We start from the raw sequence: 5896 nt of genomic DNA on the forward strand, positions 1-5896 counted from the left end.
TTCGTCAAATTCTGGTTAACATTCATAAAATCTTGGTGGATGTTTATGCGATCCTGCATCTTAGTAATCTCCCGCTCCCTCTTTTTGATGCCTCCCTCTGAACCAGCGACTCCTGTATGAGCCCGTTTTGTCCGTCAGATGTTCTTTTTATCTTCTGCTTTCTTTTATTTGTTTTGGCTTTTTGCACTTGTTCAGTTCATGGGTTCAACATTTTGTTGATCTTCATGAGTTGTTATATGTATTTTTTTTGGCTTTCTCTCTAAGCCTACCATCCATAAGTACACACAATCCAACTGTTTTACATGCATTGCAGTTTTGGAAACTCATGCATGTCAGTTATTACATTAAAGACCAGTTATTATGGAATCTACACACTTTTTGCCAAGACGGGTCTATAAAAAGTAGATGGCACGTGTTGAAATCCATCTCCCATACAAAAGGTATTTTCCTTTTTTTTTACTTTTAAATATTGTAAGTTGTATAAGAAGAACATTTGCGATAGCACTTTTTAGTTGTATATATGTTTTAATTAAAATATGATATAATTAATTTCAAACACATAAATATTATAAAAATGTTAATAAAAACAGTATTTGTTTAGGTTATGCTAGTAAGTTATAAAAGCAAAAGTAAGGGTAATAAGTGTCAAAAATTAGATGTTTCATTGTTTTTTTCTAAATTAACATTCTTGTCATGTTTTGTGACAATGTCATTAAAATTTTGTTTGCCTAGTTTAATAAAACACTTACTTATGTGGCATCTTAGAATTTTTCAAAAACTCTTGAGCAGGGGTGGCGCCACCTTGTGTGTAGGGTGGGCACGTGTCCACTCTCACCCAAAAAAATACCCTAAGGTAACCGAGTGTGCAGGTGGGCAGTGCCTCGGGTCAGGGTGGGCACCACTCGAGCCGGACCCAAAGAGGTGATTGGTAAAATTTTATGTTGTTTCTGTTTTCTACTTAATTAATATATTTGGTGATTCTCTTGTTTGTGAAATTTTACGTTTTTCTGATTTTCTACTTGATTATGTTGCATTTATTTGTTGATTCTCAGTTTTTGTGGCCCATTTCAGGATGCAATTGGTGAAATTTTACGCTCTTTTAGTTTTCTACTCGATTATTTTGTATTTACATATTGATTCTCTGTTTTTTCAATTTATAATGTGATTGGTAAAATTTTATGTTTTTTTTGTTTTTTACTTGATTATGTTGCACTTGCTTCTTCTTTGTCTATGTAATTCATTTTACATGCAATTTGTATAATTTTACTTTTTCTGGTTTTTTACGTGATTATACTGTGTTTATGCCCTTCTTTTATGTTTTTGTGGTTCATTTACCATTCAATTTGGTAAAATTTTATCTTTTCTGTATTTCTATTTGATTATTCTGTTTTCTTCAAGGTCGTTTTTGCGATGGATGAAATCAATGAAATTTTATGTGTTTTCAGTTTCTGTTTGAATATGTTGCGTCTTCTTTTTGTATGATTTTTTTTAACCTATAAATATCTGGATGTTGAGGGGGAGTTTTCTTTTTACCTTTTGTTTTTTTTAAATTTTTTTTTACAGAATCCTATTAAAATATTAGTGTTTTTTAAAATAATATAAATATTTAGTTTATATTTTTAGGGTTTTGGTGTTTTTTTCTTATAATGATCATTAGACATGAATCCATAAATATTAGGTGACTTGGTTTCAGCTAAAATATTTAATTTTTTTATCAACTACTATAAACACATAATTTATGATGTTTTGTAAAAACAAACATATTATTAGTAAATTATTTTTTTAGTTTACAATCTTGGCTCCATCTCTCTCTCTCATCTGGAGATACCATGTATAACTCTCTGTCCTCTCTCCAATCAAGAGCCTTATGATTAGTTCTTTCTCCCTTCACCTACTTCCTACCGCCATTGCCACCCTCCAAGTTATCATTCAAAATCCATTCCCAATCAGTTTTAGAAAATAAGGGTATTTTAGTAACTTGGTACTGTGAGGGACAGGCTCGCTTTGTATAGGAGATAAGCATAACAAAATAAAGTGATTTTGCCTAATCGACAAACTGAAACGAGTCAATTAGATTGCTTATGCTCAGCCAAGTCTAGAAGCCAAACAAACAACAAAGTTTGTCTTGAAAGTACCTGTAAAATTTGGTAACTCAGATAACAAAGAGAATAATAGACAGAGAAAAAAACTTGATTGATTAATGATCATTACATGATAATATACAAACAAAATGAAAACCCTAGTTTCCTAATACAAGGAGGTTTCCTAATCCAAGATAGACGTACAAGGAAGTTGCCCAATCCTTCTTTCTCCATGATGGTTACACAAAAAAAACCCACCTCATTTTCTTGATTTTAAGTGGTTCTTTCCTAAAAGCACGATGGGGACATCTCATTCTAATCATGGAAATTCAGTCTCAAATGGGATTTACATGCCTAATGTACATCAGTATTTTCATATTTTACAAATGTGAAACCCTCAAGTTAGAGGGTCTGGATATAAGATGCCCAACTTGGTCTTCAATCGATGAAACTGTTCACTGCCCAAGGCCTTGGTGAATAGATATGCACATTGATAAGTAGGTAGAATTGAGTACAAATTCATCCAATTTGGATATTCATTAAGATTATGTGTGGCAGTCAATTTCAATATGTTTTGTGGGCTCGTGAGATACTGGATTAGCTGCTATGTGCATGGTAGCTTTGATTGTTATAGAATAGAATCATGGATTGGGGGGTGTGGAGCATCGTGATAAGTCAACAAGTATTTGATCCATGTAAGCTCACAATTAAATGACGCCATTGAATGATTCTCGTTCTCTACTGATGAGTGAGAAACAATGAACTACTTTGATTTTTAAGATATTGGGTTATCACCGATCATGATGCAGTAACCTAAAGTGGATATTTGGTTCATGGGTCAGAAGGCTCAATCAAAATTACAATATCTCACAACTTACAATTTACTATTGAACAACATCAACAGTCCTTCTTGACTATGAGTGTTTTTGAGATATATTGAAGGGTTCTATGTTACATACCTTTTAATGAAACATAAACGAAAAACCCCCGATCGTTGATGCTCGCTTTTTGCTCAACGGATGTGTGCTCTCACTCGGAGAGAACGATGATCCACAGTCCAAATGCCCACCGTTTCTCAAACGTCATCGTCTTCTTCTTCTTTTTTAGTTTACTGTGCACATTCACTTACTGTGCACATTCACAACCAATCTACACAGCCCCTCTCTCTCTCTCTCACTCTGTAACTCTGTAGCTTTTTTGCTACTATCCCATTTTTTCTGTGTCTCTCTCTTACGCCCAAATGAGAGAGAGATTAAAGAAAATGGGGAGTGGGTGGTTTCCATTTTGTTACATCTCATCTCAGCCCACCCACAAGCAGCGTCTGAGGCGATAAATCTGTGTAAGAAGATTTATCTCAAACCTGGTAGCATACTCATATAGATGTGCAACATGCTATACAATGATCATAGAAAGAAAATATGAATAACATTAGCATATCAAATCTTACAAATACCCATAGATTTTACATGTTTAACATAAGAATCCCTATTGATTGACTTAGTAAAAGGATCTGCCACCATATCTTGGGTATTAACATATGCCAAGGCAACCTTGCCTTTAGATACAATATCGCGCATATACTTGCATCTCATATCAATATGTTTGGTTCTATTGTGAAACTTGGGATCCTTAGCAAACACAATTGCCGCTTGATTATCACAGAATAAAGTCACTGGCAGTTTTGCTTCAGAAGAGAGTCCCAAATGTTTGATGAATCTCCTTAACCAAACACATTCCTGCACTGCGAACGAGCCTGCAACAAATTCAGCTTCCATTGTGGACAAGGCTACACATGTCTGCTTCTTGCTACACCAAGATATAACACCATTGTTCATCAAGAACACATAGCCAGACGTAGACTTACGCTCATCAGGGTCCCCGCCTCAATCTGCGTCAGTATAGCCTACCACACGCATGTTACCGCCATGGTAACAAAGAACTGAATCCGATGTGCCTTTAAGATATCTCATAATCCTCTTGACAACCTTCCAATGGGCTTGTCCTGGATTAACTTGATATGTACTCACCAACCCTACTGCATAACATATATCAGGTCGGGTGCACATCATAAGGTACATAAGGCTGCCTACTGCACTGGAGTAAGGGACTTTTGACATAGCTTCTATTTCTTTAGATTCCTTTGGACACATCTTAAGACTTAAATCATTCCTTTTTGCAACAAGAGTATTTATGGGTTTACAATCTTGCATATGAAATCATTCTAAGACCTTCTTTATATATGACTCTTGTGAAAGAGAAAGAAGTCTTTTTGAACGATCTCTTTTTATCTCTATGCCCAGCATAAAGCATGCTTCACCCATGTCTTTCATTTCAAAATGAATAGACAATCATTCTTTAATGATTTTTAGAAACTCCAAATGATTACTAGCCAATAAAATATCATCCACATATAGAATTAGAATCACAAATTTTGGACCTTGACGCTTAAGATAAACACAGTGGTCCTCATCAATCATAGCAAAGTTATTGCTCCTGATGGTCTCATGAAACCTTAAATACCACTGTCTGGATGACTGCTTTAATCCATAAATGGATCGTTTGAGCTTGCACACTTTGCGCTCAAAACCAGCAGTAACAAACCCCTCAGGTTGTTCCATATATATTTCTTCATCCAGTTTTCCATTAAGGAATGCAGTTTTAACGTCCATCTGATGTAATTTTAAATCCATATATGACATTATGGCTAACAAAAGGCGAATAAAGGTCAATTTGATCACAGGTGAGAATGTTTCATCATAGTCTATCCCTGCCATTTGTGTATATCCTTTAGCAACCAAACGAGCTTTATATCACTCGATAGATCCATCAACATTCCTTTTAATATTGAGAACCCATTTGCTCCCAATAGGTTTTCTTCCTTTTGGAAGATTAACAATATCCCAGACCTCGTTGGATGCCATGGATTTCATTTTCTCTTCCATTGCCTTGTGCCATTCATTTCTTTTAGAACAAGATAAAGCATCTCTAACACTCTTAGGTATCTGATCATCTTGAGGCAAAACCACAAAGGCTTCCCCTTCGATTTGGAATCTCCGATGAGGAATTCTCTTCCTCAGACTCTTTCGAGTTGCCAGATCTTCATCAAAATCAATATCCACTTGAGTGTTACTCTCACTATCCAATAGTAGTATAGACACATCCTCTTGTGTCTCTAAAACATGATGATCAATCTCTTTAGATTGATCTTCATCATCCAATTCATAGAACTGGAAGTGATGCTCTATCTCTCCCCTTTTAGGAAAGTCACTTTCAATAAATGTGGCATCTCTAGAATCTATTTCAGAAACACTCCCATCCGTATTCTCTCTTAAGAATACATATCCTTTTGAATGTTCACAGTATCTTATAAAAATACACTTCTTTCCCCTAGGACCCAATTTTTCATATTGATGGGAAAGATTATGGACATATGTAGCAGACCCCTAGGGTCTGAGATAAGCCAAATCTGGCTTTCTGCCTTTCCACAATTCATAGGGACTTGAAGAAATAGATTTAGATGGTACACAATTTAATACAAGAGCGGCAGTTAATAAGCAATCACCCCAAAAGGAAATAGGTAAATTTGCCTGCGCCATCATGGACCTGACCATCTCTAAGAGGGTCCTATTCCTCTTTTCTGCAACACCATTTTGTTACGGAGTTTGAGGAGTAGTTAATTGTCTATCTATCCCTTTATCATCACATAATTCCTTGAATTGTTCGGATAGATATTCACGTCCACGATCTGTTCTCAAAGCCTTGATCCTACGATCAAGTTGATTCTCCACCATGTTAATAAAAGATCTAAAACAATC

The sequence above is a fragment of the Nuphar pumila genome, chromosome 16 (genome assembly GCF_984573655.1).
Source record: "Nuphar pumila chromosome 16, dmNupPumi1.hap1.1, whole genome shotgun sequence".
Lineage (NCBI taxonomy): Eukaryota > Viridiplantae > Streptophyta > Magnoliopsida > Nymphaeales > Nymphaeaceae > Nuphar > Nuphar pumila.